Source organism: Pomacea canaliculata, linkage group LG8 (genome assembly GCF_003073045.1).
Source record: "Pomacea canaliculata isolate SZHN2017 linkage group LG8, ASM307304v1, whole genome shotgun sequence".
Taxonomy (NCBI): domain Eukaryota; kingdom Metazoa; phylum Mollusca; class Gastropoda; order Architaenioglossa; family Ampullariidae; genus Pomacea; species Pomacea canaliculata.
The window spans coordinates 21019324-21046405 of NC_037597.1; the positions used below are offsets into that span (position 1 = coordinate 21019324).

At 45.1% G+C, this 27082-nt stretch overlaps 1 long non-coding RNA gene across 2 annotated transcripts; it reads right to left on the reverse strand.

The window, feature by feature from the left end:
• Positions 1-24205: 24205 nt before the first annotated feature.
• On the reverse strand, positions 24206-26471 carry LOC112570523. 2 transcript variants are annotated; one of them, XR_003100641.1, is made up of 2 exons: positions 25899-26471; positions 24206-24438 (listed from the first exon to the last, which is right to left on the reverse strand). It is a non-coding gene; the product is annotated as an uncharacterized LOC112570523 (long non-coding RNA). The 2 variants fall into 2 exon arrangements; XR_003100640.1 differs by lacking the exon at positions 25899-26471 and adding an exon at positions 24623-24800.
• Positions 26472-27082: the final 611 nt, after the last annotated feature.

Genomic DNA, 27082 nt, shown 5'->3' on the forward strand with positions numbered 1-27082 from the left:
AGTACGAAAGTAAGCTCCTATTTGGTTATTTAGCAGTACTGCTCGTTAAGAACTATTATAAAGCTCTTCGATGACTTGGACGAGACCTTCTTCGCTACTGAATTTTCACATCACTTGCTATAGCCTCTCGTGCCAGTCTCTGTCGAAAGCCTGTAGCACCTCTAGAGCAGGGGTGGACAATTAATTTTCCCAAGGGGCCGCATGAGAAATTGGGATGTTTTTAGAGGGCCGGACTAATAAAGTTAACTCAGTTTTACCCAATACTGTATATATAGTATACATATTGGCCGGCGAGCCAGCGGGCGGGCCGGTCAGAGACAGGAGGCGGGCCGGATCCGGCTCGCGGGCCGGCCTTTGCCCAGGTCTGCTCTAGAGTATAGAAATGAACGACAGGCAAGGCCTTTGTGAAAAAGAAAAAAGATAGCCGAAGAGGTAAACCGTTAGTGGTCCCACAACATTGTGAACACAAAGACACGAAGACACTTCCGTCCAGTGAGGAATAACTTATAGCTTGTGTATCTAGGGACACTGATATTAATTAGATAGATATGCGTATATAAGTCTTATTTGTGCATATTTTTAGTATCACCAGTTAAGTCTGCACATTTTTTTGTTTTTTCTGAGGAAGGGAAAAAAAATGCTCGTGGACAAAACGAGCCAAAATTAGTGAACAATGGATCTAACTTGCTTCGATGTACACAGAACAGAATAAAGTCTTGTTTATACCCCTAAGATGAGAGAGCTCATAGGCTAAGCCCAACAATTTGCCTTTTTTTTTTTTGTCTCAATGGCTCTCATTATTTCAGAATCCGTGGCAAAGTACTATTTTTTTTATAATTTGAAAAGGAAAAGGGCTCGGAAATTAAAAAAAATTCTCTTGGTTTCTTTTGTAAACAAAACACAAAAAATGCTCGAGGCTGAGTTTAAAATAATAGATCACGTGATGCGATTGAGCTCCTCGAGTTGAATGTAAGTATCATTTCTGGTATTTAAAATTTACATATAACAGAAGCTTGCTTTTGCGCCCGAAACAAAAACACTGCAGGCATTGTGTTCGGCGGGAGAAGGGTTTCCTGCGCCTGTAAAATTCATTGCTCTTAGTCAACATGTTTTTCTTGAAGGTTTTATTATTTTTTTGTCAGGGGATGGGGTAGAGAAGAAGTAGAACAGAAAAAAAGGAGAGAGAGAGAGAGGGTAAGCTGAAAGAAAACTCGATAAGAATAGTCATAGCCCAAGGATCGCTTATTGTTCACCCTACCCCCATTACGTTTTGATAACAAATGTCAGTGGCAATGAAGGCACAAAGCTTGTCAGCCCTCGGGAAAATGTGCTGGGACTCCCTGATGAGGCTAAAAGAGAACATTCCCCTCGCTCCCCCACCCTCAACCCACCACACGCTCAGCAACATACCTTTTACAAAGACTCCGCTGGTGTGCAAAGGGAGACAACATCAAATCATGGCACAAAATAAATTTAGTTTGCTTCGATACATATAAGCAACTCTCACAGTGATCTCAAGATATCTGAGGACGTAACAGCAATATGTTCTCTCTCTCTCTTCATAGGAGCATCTAAGGGGGGAGGTCGATCACAGTTACTCGTCACAACCTAAGCCCACCTGCCCTCGAAGTAACGGACATTACAGTCGGTGACTTCGTGACGATTTCCTTTTGCCGCTAATTGGCAGTGTCGCTTAAATGTGCTTTTTTTTTCCCCTTCTCTTATGCTATGGAAGGGAAGACGGGTGTCGATGCCGCCCATTAACGGTTGAATTCAGTTGAGGTCCGTAAGTTGTGACAGTCACTGTGGCGGAAGGAACTCAGTGCGCATGTCACACAAGAAACACGCAGCTTCCCTCTCCACCTAGGTTAGCGCCTCGAGAAATGTGCCAAGCTATAAATAATAATTTAACATATTACACTTACCTTTTACTGTCATAACTGTCCAGGAAAGGGGGCGGGGAGCTCGTAAGCGAGTATGTGTGAGCGAGAAAGAGAAAAGTTGTCTATAAAATCTTTTCTATTCTATTTATATTTCGAACCCTAAGCCTTGATCTTGATATTATATATATCAACATAGCTACTTGCAAATGATACAGTGTTTCTGAATCTCTCTTGTCTCTGTGGCCACGAAGCAAAAGACAATAAACAAGCCGATGTCAGCGATAACACACACGTCTTAGTTTTTAAAGCGAGGTTTGATAGTACGCAGTTTGATAGTTTGACATAAGACATAAGCTCATCATAATAGTTCGTATTATTGTAATAATAATGATGATAATAATAATAATAATGATGTAATTACTTAATTAGTTATTTATTTCAAAGCACATTTGGAGTGACATAAATTCAAATCTTTTGCTCGCGAAGGACGAACCTTTCTGCGGCTTGGAGAAACATGAAGCATTACCATCACAGTCACGAGAATTTATTTTCGAGATTGGCAAACTTATGGTATAAGCTTGATGCAGAAAACATTGACACTCTTGGTTAGACGTTCACTCGTCGATATTTGCCATGTTAAGAACAGAAGAAGATTTCGATGGTGGATGTGCCAACGAGACGCTCAAAGAGGACGCCTGATGTTTCGCCAAGAAAATCATGCGAACACAAGCACACATGTGATACAAATTAAGTTTAAGGCTACGCGAAAGAAAAATCAAGCCATCAATCGTTAGGCCTCGATCTAACATCTCGCAGCGCCATCTAGCTGGGTGATCGGCAGCTTGACGTCACTCGGTCAGACGGGGGTCACTCGAACGACATTGAATTCGTCGGCTAAGAATGAAAAAAATGGGTAAATTTTTTTGTTGCTGTTTTGGTGGGGGTGGGAGGAGAAGGGTGGAACTCGAAGCTGGAGTGAAAACCATCCACGAAAACAGGCATTCGATGAAAAGCTGACATGATGAACAAGATAACCGTTACATCGATCGATTTGCTGTCCTCTTCGCGAAGCATTGACGCCATGATTTTGAAGTCGGTCAGCTTTTATCTAAGGATGCGGGAAGCAGGCAGACTTAAAAAAAGACCACAAAAGACTGATGTTTGCTCCTGACCCTGCCACAACCTCGATTTAGTCGTTAAAGATAGATAAAGGGAGCCAAGGGACTATACCTGACGAGATTAGAGACAACACTCACAGACTCCATGACAAAAGTGTTAATGATGGCTATGTGGTGCTACCCACGTTGCTCTGGAGTCTAGAGAATGCCATGACAGACAAAAGACTTTTTCACGGGTTTCTCTTCAGCTGCTGCAAGCTGCGAATCCATGATCTTAATTCTATATCATGGGTGGATATAGGTGGATTGCTGTCTGTCTGCCAAGACCAACGCTTAGCCCCTTGCGAAGTTCTCCGCTGTTAGTCTCGGAGAGCCTAAACAATAAATGTGACTAAACCGGAAGCTTTGAAGTCTCATGCCTCGTTTTAGCAGTTAACTAGAAAAATCGTCTGTCAGCAGTCCAGTAATACAAGTTCGTGCCTATACAACATGAGAGCATTCAAGCATGTCAGAGATGCAGCCGACCTCCTTGAAAGAGTCAGTAAGCTGTGACGATGGCTTTTCAAAGTCTGTGCAGCCTGCGCCAAGTTTTGCTTCATGTTTAATTCATTCTTGTCTTCTCTGTAAGAAAATTATCCGCGCGGGGCCTGGGTATGGAGTACATTCCACGGCACAAACATTGGCACAATTGTCGGGTAACAGTGACTTCAATTCAATTTGTAACCATGTGAGCGGGGCCCTTCAACTCGGCCGTGACAAGATGTGTCACTAGTTTCCGGCAAGCACTGCTTTAATTAAGCAAACATTTGTCACGGGACACATTTGTAACTCCCGCTGTCGAGAGCGTTTGGCACAAGTGGTGCACATCTACATGGACGACGAGTTGCAGTTGAACGACAAGACCGCCATCATACAGGAAAGTATAACAAAAGTTTTGAATGTTAGGAAAGTATCTATTCCATGCGTGAAACTTTGGCAGTGTCCTCTGTTTTTGTTCTAAACAGCCAAGAACAGATCACTATCGTCTCCTAACCTTCTCCTAACCTTCTAACCCTAACCTTCTAGTTTTTTGGGTTTTTTTTTTTTTTTTTTAGCTTTACTAGGTCAACCATGGCTGCCAAAACAAGGCGTTCTAGCATAAATACGAGTATATCCCTAACGTGATACAGACTCAGTTTTCCACAATAAAAACATCTACAAAAAAAAAAAAAAAAAACACTCAGCACTTCATCAACTTTATCAGCCAATCTTCCCCCACCACCCCCAACACACACACACAAAATCCAGTGAAAAAAACACCGGAAAATTCAGTGAGACCTAAGACGCCAACTGCTTAAATGTACCGGAGAAAGAACAAGCAGCTTTCAACAGCAAATCTTCAAATTAAGCGCAAAAGACAGAAATAATTAGTGCAGGTTTATCTTCTTGACACGCAAACGGAAATTTCAGAGGCCGCTGGAGCGATGTTTCTTGACAGGTCAGAGCTCGGCTCGTGTGAGCGGAGATCAGTTTTCACCTGCATGACGTCACGTCTTGTCTTTTGTAGGATCATGTTCGTGCACAGAGTTGTGTTACACTAAACTAGTTGTGGTGTCCATGGTTTACACATATGTGCGCAGCTTACTCCTTGCCTTCTGCAAAGAAAGGGGAAGCGAATAGCCATGTAGTTAAAACACTGGCGTCCGAACTCAGAGGCGCGCCGGTTTGACACGCGAACTTCTTCCAGTCCACCCAGCTGCCAGGAATGGGTACCTGTTAAGGCAGTGAAGGAGAGGAGATGGGCACCACCCTCACATAAAGGTTTCCCCTAGGAAAGTGAGGTCTCTAATATCTCACCTCAACCCCAACAACATAAAAGAAGATTAGGAGACGACCTTTACCTTTTTACCTACGAACAGAAATATGCGTAGTCACCTTTCAAAACTTGTGAGTTGAGCATCTTTGTGTTGAGTGTGTTGCACGCAAACTATGATAGAAAGAAAGTATGAGAGGAAAAAAGATGGGGAAAAATAAATAAAAAATTTTTCGATATAGAGGTACAATGAGATGTATGACGTACAGGGATTGTTTTCGCTATTCTGATTGGCGGATTCCTATGGGCAGCCTGAGGTAATTAGTCGTCGCGAGGGCAACGCCTTAGTTGAACGTGAGCGTAGAGAAAGACGGAGAGCACGAGCTTGAGAGGTCTTCTGCGCACGTTGGCCACGCAGACATTTTCCCCTGACGTAGTGCACATCAGCTGTCTAAATCTGTCTCCAAGACCTGACGGGTATGGGGCTCTGCAACCACAGGGCACGTACTGGAACTAGCTCCCAGATTCCTCAGCTCTCTCTTCTTTTTCTGCCATCTGCCACTTTGATCTCTTCGATAAACCTCATTACGTCGTCTGCTGAGGAGGCGGCCCCCGAGGCTCAGAGAAGATGGCAGCCTCTTTCTGGGCGCAAGGAGGCTGATCGATGAGAGGAGAAGAGAGTTCTTTTGATGAGTAAGGTAGATTGTTTCGCTGTGAAGCTGTGTAATATGCCGCCTTTTAAAGTAGTGTCGCACTTGGTGACACTATTTATTTGAGGTCCCATGATTCCCCCTCCCCCTAAAAAAAATTTATAATGCAAGGTTAATTATTCTCCACGGCCACAATAAAGATGTTATCAAAATACTAGGAGCTGACTGCCCTAGGAGGTTTCACTATTCGAGATACTATCACACCACGACGAGAACCGAAGACCGAGATAAGAATATGATGAACGGAAGGAGAGAATGGGAAAATTAAAATGACGAATTTTCACGTAGTAACCCCAGTAAAGCGAAAGCTTTGCCTTTGGCAATGTCAGTCACTCTACACCGTGGCAAAAAATTCTAAGGTCTTGTAATTCAAAGATAATTAGCGTTAAAAAACGACACTGGACCAGGGAAGAGGTGCATTAATGCATGGGTGGACGCGAAGCAGTCAGCTGACTTGTTTATACGTTACAAGCAGTTAAGCTGACATCATTAACCGTCTAGCGAGACGTTGTGCGCCTGTCCTCAGTACTATTTTGCACACAGGACGGTAATGAAATCTTAATCTGATGATGAGAAAAGGAGATCCTGTCCCAGATGGCGGAAACGTTGGAGGGCTGCTCTACTAACCGCTGATTGGACACGGTGACAATTTTTCACAGGTGGCGCACACCAACGAGACGTGACCCAAGCCAGGCTATGAAACAGTCCTTCAAAGGCATGGCAAAATAAGCTTCTTCATGACAAGGAAAATAATCTTGCAAAAGATTACTTTGGATGATGCAATGTCGTCAGTGTTGGGGATTAAGAAGGTTAATACGATCTGGCGACAAGATGCACTTTTAACTAACGTGTGCCAACAGGCCATTTATTCTGACACTAAAGTCAAACTATCGATAGCTGAGCGCGAGCGCTACAGTTCGCTGTGCTAACTACACCAGTACGTCTCGCAACATCGTATGATCGTCATACGTCTCGCAACACTCTTCGATCGCCAGGACGTCTCGCAACATTGTATGATCGCCATACGTCTCTAAACATTGTACGATCACCATACGTCTCGCAACATCATACGATCGCCATACGTCTCACAACATCGTTCGATTCGCCATACGTCTCGCAACATTTGTACGATCGCCGCAGGACACTGAACACGTCCGCCAACATGCACTGTTTTCTACACGTCCTGCAGTGGGCTCCCCAGGGCACATGCACCACAACAACGCACATTCCAGCTGTTCATGCAGTGCACGCGAGCTTGTATTGTGCTTTTAAAATAGCTTGTTGCTTATTTATAGACATCACCCACAAGTGTGTGTAGCCAGTCGTCTGCTGCACATCGCCAAACTGTTGTTTCACCACTTTTCTGCAGCCTGACCACGAACTGCACTTGAATTCCTAACGGTCTAATAATTCGTTTCTTACCTTTTGTGGAAAATTCAAATGTACAGCATGCTGTCATTTTGCTGTTATTATTGCTTAATTAACTTTCCTGTAATCCGGGGATTTTCGAAGCTGAAACTAATTAGAACACGTTTCCGCCCAGCAGGATGAGTGGTGGGGAGGGAGGTTGGGGCGGTGTTAGACGCTGCGGAAATTCGGACTCTGTTCGATGTATCCCCCAGACAGCCAACGCTGGCCTGACATCAACGTCTGAATTAACAGCTGGATTGATCCAAGTTTTACGGTTGTCGCTAAGCGGCAGAGAAATATTCATGTAAAAAATTCCTGTAAACGTTTCTTTTCAACGCCGGTAGTGGGCAGGATCGTGTCCAGTTCACAGATTCATGCGCGTCGCGGAAATATCTTGAGATTTAACAGAAAAGTGTCGCGAACCTTTCGTTGGAAAAACGCTCGGTATTTACGTCACAACACGTAACGGTCAGTTTTAAATAAGACGGAGAGAAAGCAATTAGTGTGGGGGGTATGGAGGGTGGGTGGGATGTAAGTCTTTTCCTGGTGATCGAAAGCATAGAGCAAGAAAATGCAGGAAAGAAATAAAGTCGTGCGGACATGTTTTATTTCTGACATCTGCCGACGCTGAAAATAGAGAGATCGATGTAGAGTCTTTTTTTAAACGCCAGGTTGTTTATTGTTGAAGGCAAAAGGTCATTTGAATCGTGGCGACGTGTTATCGATCTGGGAGCTGACGTAGAACCGTGGCGGTCTTGAACAATCACTTAAGGTATGTGCCCACGACTGACTAGAAATTTGTTCCGCTCCTTCTGCAGAAGGCTTCACAACCTTCTGCGGGGATAGATGGAAGGGTTTGGGGAAGGGGGAAATCAATTGTTAAGATTTGTTGTGACAATATTCAACAGGAAGAAAACTATTGATACAAACACAAACAAAAAAAAAAATCATGCAAAAAAGGTAACCAATCTAACACGCTGTTATAGACAGACGTAGGCAGGCAGACTAGCAGAGAGGGAGAAATGCAACAAGATAAACAGAAGGGAAGTGATACTGTGCAGTCGGACAGCTTTTGGTTGAGGAATCTCAAGAAACTGTATTTCCCTGTGGATTTGTGTCCGCATGCAGTTCGATTGGAAGAGACTGGTATTGCATGATCTGTTACGAAACCTTCACTGCTAAGAAACGCGTGCAAAGGTTTGTGACTGTTGCTCTCGCCGACTAATCACACTGAACACGAGACGTTTGCATGTCTTTGCAATTGCACTATAATCAACTACTGAATGCTTCATAGCGTTATTATTGTCAAGATGCTTGTTGTCCAAGTCTCAACTTTGCTGCTTTCAGTCGAAAAAAGATTTGTTGCGTAAAACTTCTCAATGCACACTCCACCATCTTGATTTCCAAGATTAAGCACGTGAAGCTCCATTTTTACGAAGTCGTATGGGGTGTGTTCAAGCAGCTGGTCCTCGACCTCTAGTCCATGAAGATTGTTACCAGTTTTTTTTTTTCCGCTCCAGTACTGAACTGTCTGGGTTTCGCAGCAACGGATACAAAAGGGCTAGCTTTAGTCTTCCCAGAAACGAAAGGCTAACTTCATCTTCGTGATGTCACCATGAAGCTCAAGCTAGCCTTTTTAACAATCTAGCTAAAAGGGCTAGCTTTAGTCATGAATATAATAAATATATATATTTTTATCTCTCTCATCAGCCACTCATGAAAAATCTTTCATCGTTACTTTCTTTTTTGTTCTGTTTTCGTTGCAAGGTAGATAGTGCTTAGCATAAAACATTTTCTGTTGATGAATAGCTGAAAATCTTAAGGCGGGAAATGATTGCCTTGCCAGTGACCATAACTGATCGACTCTGTCTCTGATATTAAGATGGAGCGGTTGACAAAGTTTAGCTGTGGCGGTGGCCGTTACATCGATGAACCTCTCCCTAGCGTGATCATTTGGTCATCAGTGAATTCTGCTCAGTCTCAGACGACAAAGGGGAGGTACCATACGACTTTCAGCAGTTCATGGAGAAGCAGGCGTGGTGGTTGATAGCTGCAGAGACACAATTGGGAAGGAGACAATCTACATCTATCGACGAGCGCACAAATAATTAAATCGAGCCACCCAGTAACACAGCGATGAGAAATTGCACAACAGGCAGAATAATGAATCACCGACAGCCTCCTCTTGTGACCTGCATCATGATGGCGAATCTAGTGAGTAGGGTTACAACCGCTTCAAGCGCGTCTTTGGAACTGGTCTCTATTTTCAGTCTTCGATTTTAATTATTTATGCAGACAAAAGTGACAAATTGGGAGTCTGAAATCGATCTTGTTCGCTGCCTTTGTGACTATAAACCTCTTCCTGCAGCTCGCTTCTGGTCATCAACGACAGGTACAGTTATTCATCGAACGTGGAAGAGGCGCGAGAATAAATTCGTAATGCATCGTAACATCGACAAGCGGGTTCAAATCTTTCACCCTCTCTCTCTCTCACAGACATACACAGGCTCGCACATAGTAGATTCCAGCCTTCCCCTTTGTTCTACTCAATCTACATCTGTTTCCTCACAAAGTAAGACCACATCAGTCTCTTTCGCAACCTTCATGACTGAAAAGGTCCCTTGGTCTACATATCACCGCTAGGTATTCGGATTTGGTTGTTTAGGTAAGTAAATACAGGCGGAATGAGAGATTTGGGTTCTGTTTACACGGTGTGCGCTAGACACGGTGAACCCCTTACGACACACTGCCTCTAAACAGCCAGTCACGGCGCACAAAATCTTCTATAACAAAAAGCCCACAGAGACAGTGTGAATGTATGACGCCGTAACAGAGACAGAGTGAATGAATGACGCCGTAATAGAGACAGTGTGAATGTATGACGCCGTAGCAGAGACAGTGTGGATGTATGACGCCCTAATAGAGACCGTGTGAATGTATGACGCCATAACAGAGACAGAGTGAATGAATGACGCCGTAATAGAGACAGAGTGAATGTATGACGCCGTAGCAGAGACAGTGTGAATGTATGACGCCGTAACAGAGACTGAATGTATGACGCCGTAATAAAGACAGTGTGAATGTATGACGTCGTAACAGAGACAGAGTGAATGAATGACGCCGTAATAGAGACAGTGTGAATGTATGACGCCGTAACAGAGACAGTGTGAATGTATGACGCCGTAACAGAGAGACAGTGTGAATGTATGACGCATACATTAACTTTGTTCCGGAGAACTGGACAAAGCACATTACCATATGCAAACTAGTGAGCGGTGACGGGCTGTGATATTTCGGGGGAATGGGCTTCTCTGAAGCCAGCAAACCAGATGATGTTTGGGGTGGGGGCTGGGGTGGGCAGGTAGACGTTGCTTGAAGCCAGTAACACAAGAAACACCTCATAATTAGGGTAAATTATTTTAAAGCTGGCGGATCTGCTTGCAGCTATGTTTCAGCGCGCTGTTACACAAGCGGGGATGTTGACGGTTTGACTGAAGAATGGAGTCATTAGAATGACGCAGTCGTGCAGACTGCTTGACGTGGGTGGCGCCATCTGTATGGCGTGAGCGGGGCAAAGTTTAACTCCAGTGACGCCAGCCGTGTGCCACGAACGAACGAAGGCGCGAACTGTGGGACATGAGAGACACTGAGTAAGGCAGTCGGTGTGGCTCAACGGCTCAATTTGAAAAACTCCTTCGTGTGAATGCATGGCGCTAAAGCCTGCATCTTGGCATAAGTTCCAGTCGAATCTCTCCATTGGTACTATGATCTTCGTGTTCGGGCTCGGCACTGAACACAGCTCACGCCTCTTTTTGGTGCTACGTTTAAACCAGTGCTCAGATATTCTGTTTGAATGCTCAGCATTTCCTTCTCTGGTACTACAGTCTTATAAAATAAGCAAGCTGAACGGCAGAAGCCCGTTCACGTAGTCCCTGCCAGGGCTGAGAAAACTCCAGTAAATACATGAAAAAAAAATCCCCTCGTTCATCACTTTTAAAGAAAGGTCTACAAGCTAAAGAACGAAACAACGAAGACGATTGTTGCAAGGGTGATGACCTGTACAAGATCTGACTCCTCAAGACATGTCAGAGACGACAGCTGGCACAAGACCGGATACGCATGCGTGCACGAGGATGAGAGCTGGTTACAAGACAGGATATGCTTGCGCGCGCGCACACACACACATACACACTTGTGGACGTGAATGCTGCTGAGCGCGTGTCCACGTGCGTTCGGGCTTCAGTTCTGTCTGTGACTCTAACGATTGTTGTTCACTGTTTGGCGCATTCCCCGCAACTCGCAGCAAAGGGGAGATAAAAAAAATCCGTTCTCAATTCTCCGCGAGCGGGTTTCCCCATTACGTAGACCGGAGAGTTGAACCGTGTGATCATCGTCTCTCGTCGCGTCTAGAAGATGAAGAGAGAAGCAGGACTGGAAGGGGTTAGGGTGGATAATTAGCTCTAGCAGGCTACATGCGCTGTCGGCGCTCTCAACAGCGACATGCCAAGTCACGTGCCGCGAGAAACACAAGGGCGTCAGCAGAAAGCCAGTTACTAAAGCAACGTATAGCGCTTACGTCACCCAAATGTACGTCAATAGAAACGATAGACGCCTTTAGCACGTCGGGAGGCAGGCCATGACGTAATTCATATCCGAACAGACTGACGTCAGCCTTATCTGCAGGTCACCTTTACTGTCGTTGTTTACACTGGTTGAGGGATGGCGGTCGGACTCTCCTCCCCCATCCCCCCCACACACACACATTACCTTGAACTCCGGGTCACGTAATGACGATGTTCACAGCTGTAAATATTTTCAGAATACAGCTTTTATTTAATCATTATTTCGCAGTTCCATTTATTCCCAAAACTCCGAAATCAGAGGGTAAACATAATTAAAATTTATATTTCTCAACTTCTTGGTCAATGCAGGTATCATCAAATAGAATCAATTTTTTTTTAACGTAAACCTAAGTTCTCAATATTCTTCTAATATCGTTTTGCTATTGTTGGAGTAACCTTCAGAAGTTCAATATGAAGTTTCAAGTCACACAAAAATTCAGCTCCTGCAAGTAACCGCGACGGAGCCGCTAACAATAGCCAGGAACACTTCTGGAGCGAACGTCTCCCCCTTGACGTCAGCAACTGAAGCCCGTCAGGTTCCAGCCGCGGCCAGTGATTGGCTAATCGTGGAGCCATGTCGCCCGTGGGCAACACGTCACGCCACAACTCCGCCATCCATCGCTGTTGTAAAATACCTTCAGGCAACTTCAACCTAAAAGGTTTCGCGTGCATGAGTTTCTTGCCTGCAGTTTGCCAGTTTCTTTGGCGGTGCAGTGGCCAGAATGACCTCCACTTCAGGGACTGGGGTGGTCGTGGGGGTGATTGTCAACTCCACGTCGGCTTTTTTTTTTTTTTGAGGAGTAGGAGGGTGGATGAGGAGGGAAGGGATGTTTTTTCGATTTTCTGCAAGATGTATTGTAGAGGTCGAACTGCAGCTCTCCTGGTCCGAGTCTGCAGCAGTAGTTTGTCGCATTGTCTTACATCATTACACCAACTCCTTTACACTCTCGTCTTTGCGTTATAACCATAACACATCTACAAGAACAACTTCGCACTTAGCATCTTTACACTGTATGCTATCTTGCAGTTTTACACTAACAACTTTACACTGTCTAATAACACTGTTTGACATCTGTACGGTCTACTCCTCCTCCTCCTACTACTACTACTAATAATAATGTATAATACAGGGCAAGTATATAGCGCCATTCTCCAGTAACAACCTGGCTGGAAGCACCTGGGGAAAAAAACGGAACGTGATCACCGTAAAAAGGTGTCAATCGAGAGAGTGGCATACCGGACCTCGAGATACAAACCCACGGCTCCCGATTCCCATTATCGTGGTGACAGGCGCTTTTACGCCACTGCACATCAACCTGTCTCTCAGATTTTCTATTCGAAACTCTACGCTAGCTTGTTTTCTTCTTCCTCTCAAGACTACAGATTAACATACAAGATTATGACAAAAAAATAGGAGACAACATAATTACACAAGTTACAGAGAGAATACACCCGTTAGACTGTGACACCATCTATGACACCACTTTCTTTCTCTTTCTTGATGACGATGACATTGGTGATTTAATAGTTGTAATTGGAGCAGATAAGCAAGAGAACGTAAACAGTAAGAGTAGAAAATTTACTAAATATCGTGCAGCCAGGCGGTATTCCGGTGTCAGCATGTTCTTCCTGCTGTTGCTGACCTTCTCCTCATGGCAGGGACAGGTGACAGAGACAAATGGCGACTGCTTCAGACTCACGACGACAGAAGCAGGCGCGACTCCTGGCTCGTCTGCTGGTAGGCTCTCCCCCAACACTGCCCCTCCCCCTGCCCCCATCCATGCAGGGCACTGCGGCTGTCTGCCCACCGGATCGATCCGGCACAGTCCTGCCATCTGCCAGCACGCACCGGCTTCTGCCCAGCTCCAGCAGCTGCAGCTGCAGCTGCCAGCCGTAGTTGTCGTTCGTGGGGCACGGTGCCTCACCCTGGATATCGCCTGGCGAGGGCTGCTGTCAGCTCTTGTTATCGGCAGCGCACTACCTCTAAAATGAGCGCTCACGGATCGCTACGTCCAGGATAATTATAATCACGTGAAAAAAAAAACAACAACATGTGTTCAAAATTGTGACATCTAAAAAAAAAAAATGTGGTCGAGGCTTGTGTTCGCATTCTGTTTTGTCAGGAGTCTTGCGCTCGAATGTTCTTACCTGTGGAATCTGCGCTCATACTCATGTTGATACATCTGATGTACCCTACACAAGCCTATTACGACAAGAATGTGCGCACGTTTTGTTACGTCATGGAGCCAGACGTTGATCTTGACTTACTCCCATGGCGTAACGTCGGACTGCGGCACGTCACTCGCTGGAGGGGGTTGGTGGTGATGGTGGTGGTTGAGGGGGGGAGGAATGGTAACGTGAACAGAGAGCGGGCTGGCCTCGTCTGAGACACGCGACCTTACAAAGTTCTAGAGGGGTAGCTTCCAAGCACAGCAGCGTTTTCTTCCCTGAAGGAATCGCCAGCATTTTCTTCCACCACCACCACCTTCCCCATCACCTAACCCCTCAGTGAGGTGCAGCTGCAGCTGGTAAGCGGACAAGTGCATATTCAGCGCATATTAGGCAAGGTTGGCCGTGTCAGGCACAACAATGACCGGAATATGGCGAAATAACGGCTGGCGATGCAACGCGTGGGGGTGAGGGGGACGCACGTTCCCCGGACTCTGAAGTTGAAGACAATCTTGCCACTGACCCGTATATGCGATACATTCTTGACGATGCATATCTCACACACCACAACGCTTTCTACATACACTACACACCACATAACACTCTCTATATACACTACACACCACACCATGCTTGTATTATTGGACTGCTGGCAGACGATGTAATAAAACGAGACATGAGAGTACAAAACTTCCGGTTTATTCACATTTCAGATTAACTACCAAAACGAGGCATGAGACTTCAAAGCTTCCGGTTTAGTCACATTCATTGTTTAGGCTCGCCGAGACTAACAGCGGGAACTTCGCAAAAGGCTAAGAGAAGGTCTCGGCAGACAGACATCAATCCACCTATACACGTCCGTGGTTCTTGTTACCCAATTCCTCCTTGCGTTTTCTATATGTGTCTTTTATTAGTCATCAGTACTGTTGTTTATCCTTCGTCATGAGTGGTTAGAGCACTGACGAACTGAAGCATGCCCTACACATTCAAATGCACTCTACATACACTACACACCATAATCCACTCATCACACGCTCTATATCACAAAGCAGTCTACATTACACTACCTACCACCCAAAGTATACTGTGCTATACCCTACACCAAATATTCTTCACCAACCTAACACCACAATACAACCCACATTAACACACCCTATACTATTCTTCTCACTCCAGACCTCACCCTAGCCTTCTCCACCACCTTAACTCACCACACACCACACTTCACCTCCATTGTAGTCACTACCACACAGCGTCGTCTGTCGTTGCCGTCGACGTATAAGCAGGCCGTCAGTCGTTGAAGGTTTGTTTTCTTCACCATGACACTCACTGCAGCACCGCTCCCATCCCCCTCCCCACCACATATCCTCCCTCCTTTCCAAACAAACTTGCCATACGTTATTGCAACACGTCACTTGCTCGAGAAGAAAACGTTCAAAAAAAGTGTGTGTGGGGGGGTGAAGATCTGCAGGTGGACGGGGAGTTCCACCCTGGCGTGTGTTTGGCCCACCACCTGTGTGATCCCCACCTTGGGCCTCACTTCTGTGAGCCAGACTATTACAGCTCCAGCACTTGCTGCTCGGGATAAGTAGACGGCATGTTTAGTTCGCAAAACACTCAGTTTCCCCTCCTTATCCTTCTGAGCTCTTCTTTCTTTCTTATTCTTTCTGTGCCCTCGCACTGTTTGTCCTATGACGTTCTCGGCTGTCCATTTTCCTCCCATTTTCCCCTTATTTCACTTCCACAGTTCAACTTTATCACCTCTTTTTACCAGTTCCCCTAACCCAGTTCCACTTTCTCAGTTAAATGGCTTGCTACATTTTTTCTCCCTCAGATAATCTATTTTTTATTTTTTGGCACAGAGGCACATATTTCTACCTAGTTTCTTTGGCAACACCTCTTCTGTATGATTACTCCCGGAGTCAACGGCTCTAAAAATGTTCGCGTTCAGCTTTGCTTTAGTTTACTTTACTTTTTTTTTATTATGTAAAAGGCGGCAAATACGTTCGGCTTTTAATTTCCTTCGCTCACCCGCTCCCATTATTTTTAAATGTCTCCCTGATAATCATTCAGTCAGCTTATAAAATCCTCGTAAAATGCTAGCATTTGAGCTGGCGGGCCCCATGCTGCGCGACCTGAAAACGATTTGCAGGAGGTCCGGAATAAATAGTACAGACAAGTCTATTAACCAAATATTCTGGCCAGAATAAGCGAAAAAAAAGTTAAAAATAAATTTTTAAAAAAAAAAGCTATACGATTTTCTTGAAAATGAATAGGTTAAGATTATTGGAGTTGGACAGCAAAATCAATCTGATCAGCTGATTTGAATTTTATTTAATTACACTTTTTCATTCAAAAAACAGTCAACCGTCAACTAAGGGTAGGGATCGTGGTGTTGTCGATGGTATTTCTCGCGATGAATGGCATTTCGTGCGGTCGGTGACATTTTATGCTGTCGATAGCATGATAACAAATCACGCAACAAACAAACCGTTGTGCACACGGTTCGATTGGGACTGACGTCATCGTAGCACGCTAGCACCGCGTTCGCACCTGCTCAGGTACCCCGAACATGAGACAGTGTTGCCAAGGCGGTGAAGGGAGGAAATCGACGAAATTAACCTCTGACGTGTTAGGGGCATGGGGCTGCCAGAACAAAGGGTAACTATTTTTCTCCCTGAAGTACAGGCCACACATTTCTTAAATAATAATTTAAGTAAAGTGCGCGATCCTATTTCCATAAATGTAGGTGAATACCCACTTCCGCATCGAGACACACGCCTGCAATGATCACCATGCATAGAAAGAGCATAACAACAGATGTTGTGAAGGTTTCAGCCAGCGAGCAAACTGGGACTATAAATTATGTTAATGAGGTGTATATGTGTACAAACGTGACGTCAATAGTCTGTTCTTTTCTCGTGCATGATGATGTTTGTATCGCGAGAACTGAAAGATTTGAGGTAGTAGTATCTTGCAATGAGCTCTACTCAATCTTAAAGAGAAAAAAAAAATGAGTATCTCACAAATTAAGGTCGTCGTAAACTGATTATTTCCGGCTTATATACTAGGATACAAGGCGCAGAATAACTTTAGTGGGTTGAGAAATGGACGCTACATTAAACTGACAACAGGAACTTCTTTAAGGAAATAAGAAAAATCTTCTTCCTTACTCACTTTCTCTTCTCGTAAAACTTCCAAGAAGGCTCTAACTAGACTCTGGTTATACTAAGAGCCAAAAAGGGGAAACGAACAAAAAGACTGCCAGACAGATAATAAAACTAGAATATGACCGAAGACATATTATTATGCTGTGTAATTAAGAATAGCTATTATAGTACCAACATAAACTAAGAAACATTTTAAAGCTAAATTTTGAAAAGTAAAGGAAAGGAAACACGTTTACCATTATAACATGTTTTTTAAGTAGTCATGAAAATTTCTCCTTTCGCAACGCGGAAATTCCTTCATTAAATTGACTTATTGAGCTCTGATGGCTCTTTTTCTTTTTGTTAACATGCATTAAGAGCATCAATTCGTTTAAGCTTCAATTTGCAACCATACTTCCCCCGAAATCCGAAAACTGTGGTCCGAAAACAGACTCACCCCCGTCAGGCTCTGCTGATCAAGACCGAGTGGCTGAAGTTGTGAATGAAACCAGAGAAGGCGACCTCAGACGGAAAATAAAGGCAACATGAACTTCACAACAACCCTTCCTATAGAACTGAAACACAATGCGGACAAAATATGTGCACATAAAATTACTTTAAAGTTGAAATTTAAAGCTTTTTTTCTTGTTGAAATTGTAGGAGTTAGAGATGATAAAAAGTTCTCTAACTCCCGCCTTCAAGAGGTGACTTTCTCATAATTGGGTAAAGCTCAGTGTAACATAGTATTCTATAAAATCTGGGTGGATAAAAAACAACAACAACAACAACAACAAAACCGAATGCCTTTCATGATGGTGTGCTAGGTGTGACGTCATAGGCGGGTCAAAAGGGCAGCGCGTGCGGCATTACAACCTGCGGCTGGTCAGCCGGCGAGTGGAGCACATGCTGAAGTGCACCTCATGTCGGGTCGTTGATGTGACAGCCTAATTAGACCTCTGATGGGATCAGAATTTATTGAGCTTGAGCAGATTGTGGCTAATGAAGCACGCCATGATATAGTCGCAGGAACCATGTTCTTAGCACGAGTCTTGCGCGTGAGCGAGGCACAGCAAAGAAGGATTGAGACTGAGAGAGAGGATCAGAGAAACATAGAGAGAGGATCAGAGAAATACAGAGAGAGAGAATTAGAGAAACACAGAGAGATTAAAACAGAAAAAGAAAAAAAAAATTGGGACCAGTACAGTACAATGCAAGGTCTATAAGTATAAGACATTTTACATTTTTCATTTCGAAGAGTTAACCTCTGACCTCGTTTAGTGGTGGTGGGAAGGTGCTCGTAGTTATATTTTTGTGTTTTCTTGACAAGTCTATTTTAAGAACCAGTTTTACACTGTGGACGGTCCTCTAGACCTCGAATAATGAAACTTGTTCTGAACATTCAGGTGTTGACGCAGTGTCGGTCTCAATTCCTCAGATCATCTTTCACAAAGCTGTGAGTGTTGGAAAGTCAAGGCAGGCGTGTGGGTGGCTAGGTGGGTCAGTAAGGGTGCATGCACAGGTGATTGTATATGTGTGTGTATATTTTTGCATATGTGGCTAGCTTCCAACCATTCATGTACGTGTCCCAACTTCTGACAAGTCTCTTGCACTCCTGTTCTCGTGCTGAAGTGCACTTTACTGAAGTACTTTGATAAAATCCCCTCTCAACTTGTCAACAATCAGTTGCATGTGTTTCCGTGTGCATACATATTAACCGGCTCAGTAGCCTGTTGGCTTGTTTGGAGCAGGACATGATGCTGTTCGAGCACGTGACTAGAATATCCTACCCCCTACCACTTCCCCCACGACGACCACCACTCGGCACCACCACCCAAAACTTTACAGACAAAACAGGTCAACGAAAAGATAAAGTTGGCGGATGAAAATATTTAGGCTCCACCTTTCATATCTTTTATACTAGACACGGTCAGCCAGGTGAGGTCATTTGATTTTACACACGTGACACTACGATCCAGCTCGCTCCTTTCGAGCAGCAGGAGGAGAAATGGAGGATTTGACGATTGCATAACAAGATGCACACGAGTACTATCTCGAAGTCACTGGTTCTGCCTAGTCACACCTTTTCTTTCACTCACGAATACACCACGCGTGCGTGCCCACCTTTTGACCCCCGAGCATGCGCACAGGCACACTGACGTCCTGTGTTCATCAAGAGAGGCACGGTGCTCGCAGACCGGCAGCACTTCCTTCGAGACAGCGGACTGATGGATAATTACCGACGGCACCCTCAGAAGCGACAAATTTAGAAGGCAATTACACAGTAATTTACCAGGTAGTTATACAATAATGCAAGCGGGGCTCGCCACCGACTGACACTAAAACTGCGGCCGCCCGCCACCACTCCAGATGATTAAGGGACCTTCCACAACCTGATAAAAGCGGGGCCGACAGATTACAGTCTTAGCACAAGACGAACTTTACCACTTCCTCGTGCTGAACCCGTTAGTTGTCAGGAGGGGGATGCTGGGGTTGGTTAGGGGGGGAGGGGGTTGTAAGGTGAAATTTAGAGTTGTCGGGAATATGACAGGTGGTGAGCGTGTTGCTTCATGTTGCTTCGCACTCATTGCACTCACTGACTTAGTGTTGTGAGCAGAGCTCGAGAGTATACAGAGATGTCTACAGTTGTTTGGTAGAGCAAGGAACTGCATGGTCTCTTTAATTCTACGACCTTTCAGTATGGCGGTCCCGCTCTCCGGGCAAGGTACGTCGCGTCACGTCGCGTCACGTCGCTCTGGGGTACGACGCTTGGCAGCGTGGGTGGGGTCCAAAAATACCGCATACCTCGCGGGTGTCAACCATACCGCAAGAGTTTTTGCATGAGCTCTGACCGCCACAGATTCCAAGCGGAAGTACGCCCCTGACGTGCTGGAAATGTTTATCTATGCAGGAACGTGACGGGGTCACGACGGGACAAGCGTGACGTGCGTAAGGCTGAGCTGAGGGAGTGGAGGGGTGTGTGTGTGTGGAAGGGGAGGGAAGACATTTCTGGCCAACATAATTCTGCTTCGATCGAAAAAAAAAATCACCTGCAAGGGACGCCTTCGTAACAACTGCTGGAAACCTGATGACAACACACACGTGACTGTCATCATGTCTCTCTCTTCTGTCTTCAGAGAGAAGTCTATTCCTATGGGGGGAAAAACCTCCATTAGCCTTCAGAATTTGCTTTCTCTTTGCTGTTAACTAATGGTGGAAAGACTTCATCAATTATTAATGTAGCTTAATTACATCTATGGTGCTTTCGAGGTTCGAAATCGGAATAGATTGATGGCTGTTAATCACATTATGCATGATCATTTTTTTCCCCAGCTTTAAACTCTGCGGCTTGTTTGCGGATTTTTCAGATTCCGAGTGATTCTTCGAAGAGCTCCATGTTAAAGTGTTAACTGTTCACGTTGTTACAATGTTACCTGTTCACATTTTTAAACCAGAGCCACCTTCAATTGAAGCGTTCGTATCAGTTGTTGAAGCATACACCCTCATCATGCCAAAAACGACACGAAATGATCACGATGCAGCTTTCAATTTGTGTATATTTGCGGTTTATAAACCAGTCCAGATTATTTTTGAAAAAGGTAGTTTTTTTAATTTAGAGGGTGGGGCTTGTAGACAGGTGCGCCCTATAGACACATACACAAGTCCATACTCATGTACCATTACCCTATAATGTGTGTGTGTCAAAAGAGTATCTGTTGAAAACGTTACCAGCGCGTGTGAGACGGAGGTAATGATGTACGAGCCTCATACACATACTTGTATACTTCCTTGACGTCACCACCTGGCTCTTCCAATCCCCTCCCCCTTCTAAAGCAAGCGGCCAGACACTGCCTGCCGAACGGATACGAAGCTTTTTTTTTTTTTCTTCTAAAAAGTCTTTGGCAGAAAAAAATGTTCACGAGACCCATAATTCCTGATCAAATTATAAACAACTCACTTAAGTAAATACTTCTATGTTCAGTCAAGCTGGCGAGCGGCCATGGCAGCCATGTCGAAAAACTGAAAAACAACGCGAAATTTTTAGAATGGGTTCTAAAACAGCAAAGAAGAGCCAGACAGGTTAGTGAAACTGTTTAGGGAAAGTTTGCAGTGTAAGTCACACGACAAACATAAAAAAAAAAACCAGAGCTGTTTTGAAAAAATTCATGTTTCGTGTTTCTCGTGTGTCCGCACCTTGTAGCTGCTATGAAACTCACGCATCTCGCCTTCAGCCTCCTCCTCCACCAGCCTCCGTAGCCCACCGAAGGCGGGTGGGTGAAGCGAAGAAGTACTTGAGGGCCAACGAGGGACGTTTGATATATTTCATATTGGTCTTCCTTTCCTGTCCACTCTTCGGCAATGGCTACTTAAGAGCCACGACTGAACCTGTGAACAAGAGAATACATCCCGCAACAGACATGACAGAACAGCAAATATAGTCCATGACGAGAAAAAAAAAAAAACCCAACAGAAAGTAGACTGTACAAAAAAGCAGTTGTGTCACATAACAGTGTATGTATACATTTCTTTACGACAAAAGAAGCAAATGTCACCGCTAACAACAGCATCAGGGGACCCGAAAATGTACAAGATGGATCACCGGGTTCAAAGTTTGACAAGTCCCACAGGAGGAAATGTCCTGAGAATAAAAGAAACTTTCCAGAATATAAAAATGTGCTGGTGATACAGGCAGAAGCCATATATACATATATACATGTGTGTGAAGGTGATTCTCTAACATTATGTTAACCCCTTTCTAAAAAGAAAAACCAACAGAAGACCATAAGAAGTTTCTGAGGGAGGCAAACTAAGAGTAAGAAAGACAGAACAGACAGAGAGAAAGAAGGATAAGCATAACAAAATAAAATACAAAAACAAAGTCACTGAACATATTTGTGTTCATGTGGTGTTTGGCTGTCAGATCTCAGGACCCAAGGACTGGGCGAACGGAAAAAGGTTTTGGAGTTGACGGATGAAGGTGTTGTCTCCAAGGTTACAGGCGCTCGTGTGGGGGCGCTGTGCTACATTACCGTAAAAGGAGATATTGCTGGAGAAGAGAACAGCTTTACCCTCACCCTTTCTTTACGGATTACCTTTCTTCTTCTTCTCACAGACCTAAAAAAAAAAGTAAATAAATAAAAGTCCGCTCTTCTTCTGCCATGTTCCTCGTCTTGAAACTGTACCAGAAATCCAGGTGCCAAAAACCTCTTCAGGCTTGGTTGCATGAGACTGCATGTCTCAAATTTCACACAGAAACGAGTCCATAGACCGTTTACCCTCTGAAATATATGGGCACTTTTATGTATGGACTAGTGATAGCAACACACACTCAGCCTCATCCAGTACTGGGATTGCAACAAAACCAAAATCTCCTGCCTCGGGTTCCCTCTCTCCCTCACTCACACCCGTATTTTTCTGACTGCGGTGTTTGAAGCTCAGCCAAGTTCCGCTCCGGCGAACATAACTTATGGTTATAGGTGCACATAGGCATAACGCCACGGCTGCTAAAGCTATTGTCGGGTATTTAGGCTGGTGTACCCATACCCTGGATCTCGATACCGAACTGCAACCTGTTGTTTTTCTTTGCAGGAAAACAGCACGTGCTAGCGCCTTACCTCTGATCTTGTAACAAATGATTGAAAAAAAGACTTGTTCATCTTTTCGCCAATGCAGATCTTCAGAGAATAAATCGTTTCAGAAGTATGTTCTTTCACATTAACGCTTGTCCCGCAGGCAGATTGAATTTAACAGCTGAAAGGTAGCTTGGTTCTTTGGAGACCAGTCTGGCAGCGTCTGGAATGCTGGCCTCACGGTTCAGGAGGTCAGATGTAACTGATCCAGGAGAATCAGTGTCAAGGGCAGCTTTGTGGGCATGTGGACGATGTTTGTGGGCTAGTGGTGTGTGGGCAAGTAGTCTGTGGGGTAGTGGTGTGCTGTGTGGGCAAATGCTTTGTGGACGATGTTTGTGGGCTAGTGGTCTGTGGGCTAATAATCTGTGAACTAGTGATGTGTGGGCCTTCATCTGTTGGCTAATGGTCAGGGGCTTGTGTGTGGTATGATGGCCAGAAGGGAAGTAATCTTTGCCTCTGAGGTTACTTCCCCTCATTGCCATGGCTTTTCCGACAGAGAACAGCAGGAGAAGATGCCACGTGCGTTTGAGTAGCGACAACAAGAAGTGTTGGTGTAATTATCAACAGCCACAACAAGAAGTGTTGGTGTAATTATCAACAGCCACAACAAAAAGCGTTGGAGTAATTATCAACAGCCGCAGCAGCGGTTATATATATACTATACTTACACATTTTCACAGTCACGAATATGCAACGAGGCGCATTGTATTACAATAAATGTTCATGCAGTGAAAGTTATATTGCTCTTAACAGGTGGAATATGAGGCTGACTTTAGTAACTAACAGCCAGTGTGACTATAACGGCAATGTAACGAACCTCTGGAGTAGCTCCTATGATTTAATTATTTCTTTTTGTAAGTGAAATCTGATCCTTGTCCATGGACAGATAAGCCACAATTCCTTTAAGTTGTCGGAAGCATTTGAGACAATACTGTTTGGATCTTTTATTTAGTAGTTGTTAAGTACAGTTTGAGCAGATTTAGGAGTTATCTAAATAATAATACTTCCTCAATACTTAAATTGATGTGAATGGATTGGGGAATGGGTGGGTTCGATGCGCAGGTGGTGGTAGTGGATGGTGAAGTGCATGTTTGTGAACATTCAGCACCTCATGCACTCGGTTCACACATACACACACACTTGCAGCAAACTTACCGTACAGGAACTACTCCCATGTTCCCCATACAATATACTACAACACCTCCCCATGTTCTCTTTGTTAAGCCAGGCTATACCCACCTGGTTCTAAAAGTTCACCGCCCAGTGTGTTAAGTGAAATCCCCGTGTCTGGCTGGCTAGTTTACAAATAAAACACTCAGTCGCCAGCGACAAACAGCAGGCGCGCATGGCATGTTGCTTATTATAGCAGACACATCAGCACGCCACCTCTCCTTTCCTCTCTCATTCTCTCGCTTTAATGTGGCAAAGAATAATTTTGGCTGAGGTGAGCCACCGAGAATCCAGTTCACCGATGCAACGGTTACGTGTTTCTCCAAGTGTTTTCCTCCCTGTGTTTTTCACTCGCTCGTCCTTAAGTGGATTTTTGAAATGGCTGCCAAGTAAACCCAGCAAAGCAGCTGCACTTTATTCGCTGTTCAAGTGCATACGATTCTCTTTGTGTGAACAACGGTACAAGTGATGAGGACAAAGCAAGTCAGGTGAACGTCAAGGACATGCGCACCTGCCTCTTCTCTTCCTTCCTCATTGACGATTGTTAAACCAGTCTTTGAAACACATGACAAAGTGGTTTATTTTTCTTTCTTGTTTTCCTATTTTTCTGACGCAGCGGTTGCTTTTGGATTTTTTTTAGTTTTTTTTTTAAATGGAGACTAGGGCGTCTACTGCATGGCCACACCCGCGTCTCTATTCTCATTGTAGGGCAGCATTGTTGAACATCGTTCCAGCGCTTATCCAGTCTCATCAGCCTCCTCAGGTCTGCCAGGCTGTCTGATTTCCATCTAAGGCAATCGAAAACTAAGATTAGTTACAGCTGTATCAGCAGGCCAAGACGGAGATGATGACACGTGCAACCAAACGTACAGAAATCTCGTACCAACAGATGTCGGTTCAAAACACAAGAACTCAAGTGTAACCCACACACACACACACAAACACATGCATGCATTTAAAAATAAAACTCACATTGCCTCCGTTTTCTCTCTCCCTGATACAGTTACGAATGTGACAGTCTTCACCGCCAGAATATCTGGCTTGACTAAAAGCCAGACGACATCAGAAAGGAAAATTGATGTTTGTCGTCTGACTGCACGCACGTCAGTGCTCGGGGACATTCACTGACTTGGAGCCGACATCCACAGCGGCCTTGAACTAACCGTCGAATTCCTTTTCACACCTACATTCATTTCAAGTAGCTGCTAGATAATATACGCTGCATGGCGCCTCACTTGCTCCCTCCCACCTCCACCCCGACACCAGTCTATATAGTATACACAACAGCGCAAAAGAAGAAAATAATAACAGGCAGAACTGTAAGGGGGATGAAAACGGACACATTTATATTTATCCCGTGCTGCATTCACTTAACTATTCAGGTGACATGGTGGGTTTGCTCTCCTGCGTTTCCCCTTTCTTTCACTCCTCGTGAAGTCTATGCACGTACGTCAGCGGCTCCACGCGGAATAGAACGGTGCTCAGCGAAGTGTGACCGTGACGTGGACATCACCAAGATATTTTGGCGAGACGGCGATTCTTCTTCCCTTCGACACGCCGACTGCTAACCAGCTCGCAAAGCTGTCTGGTCGTCATGGTAACAACGCCCTCCACGTTGCTACTACCCACACCCCCCTACCCCGAGTTTGCAGCAAGTCGCTACCTCGTCTCACGAGCACGTATCTGCGACAGAGTTGGGAGGAAGGCTGCGACCTCGTCTTACGAGCACGTACGTATCTGAGGGCAGAGTAGAGTTCGGAGCAGGCTGCTATGCCTCTCTGACTGCCAGGCCTGAGAAGGGGGGTGGGGAGGGTCTGGTGCACCCGGGCCCGGGGCTGTGGCTAAGCCTTGGTCAGTGGATTATTTTTCTTTTTTTTAAAAAAAAATTGACCTAACATTCCTCACTCTGAGGATTTTTTTCTATAGAGCAAGGTGCTACAACTTCGATCCTTTACCGTCATTTTTCCTCATTTACTAACCACTCAGGTGTAAACAGCTCAAGTAATGCACTTGTCCTACTGTTTACAGTCTATATTACGTTACTGAATGAAATGTAAATATTGACAATCGAACTGTAAGTATGTTATTACGGACTGGGAAAATAATTTACGATTACAAGTACAAGGGGCCCGGAAACGTCGTCTGCCCCAGGGGGCCCGTGCTGACTCGGCGGCCCTGCTCACGAGCACGTACATACTCGAAGGCATTGGGAGCTGGCCGCTGCCTCCCTCTACGAGCACGAACATACCTGTGGGCAGTGGAGATGCAGGTGATGGGTGTCGGAACCAACTGCCATGTTTAGCATCCAGCACATGGCCGACACCGAGAGCCGCTGGCGCCGCCTGGTTGGCCCCGTGGAATCGATTGCATGTGTGTGTGAGCGTGTGTGCGTGCGTGCGTGGGTGAGTGGAGGTATTGGGCAGGGAGGGACCACACTAGCTATTGATCGGCCATCAACGTCTCTATTTCCGACAGGCCAGCTGTCTGGAACCCAGCTGAAACTTAGATAAGTCAGTCACGCCTGCTCCAAGGGAGGGCGGGGGCGCAACTCACGGAACAGCTGCTCGTCTCCTAGAAGACGGCGATGTGAGCAGTCAGCGGTTGGCAAGGAGACAACTGTGAGGACAGATGGCGACAACGATTGACGTGTAGCCCGTGTCGATGACAAGTCACGCGGGTCGCACTTTTTTTTGCTCATATGAATCCAAGCCAGAACAAAAACATTCGAGAGATTGCATGGTTGGTAGAGAAGCTCTTGGTCGAAGTTATACACAATACTCAGTGTTTATATATATATACAGGCTTATAACCACACCGTATTATCACCAGGCACGTGCGTCAGCGGAACGAATACTGGGGCCACTTTTTCAGTATCTGTCCTTGACTGTATGTGTATTTTTAAACAGAACAATCGACAACAGAGTCACGCACATAGCATTTAATAAGACTAAGTTGTTCCGGGTAGAAAATGCAGTGACGGTGTGTGAATAGAAGATGCTGCACATTGACCTTTCATTTTCTGCCAGTCGTTTTCTTCCTTTTTTCATTCAGAAAAACCTTGTCCCCCAACCTACCTTCACTTAACTCATCGAGGGTACTGGAGGAGAGAGGAAGGGATTGGTGTTTTAGCCCGAGCCAGCATACTAAGGCTATATTATGGCAGCCAGCAAAGAAAGAGCAGCGTGCCCGAGACGAGAGACGAACACTGGACAGTCAATCCTCACTGTATTGGTGACATGCACTAACCATTGCGCCACCGGTCGTCCAGGTGCTGGAGGAAGAGGAGGAGATTGTCACGGTGAGAGATACCAGACGACGACACAGAAGAGGAAACGCCTCTCCCTCCCACAAATAGCCCTCTAGCAAATGCCCCGACATGAACAATTCATATTCAACTGGAAGGCGGAGGACTGTAAACTCAAACAGCCACCT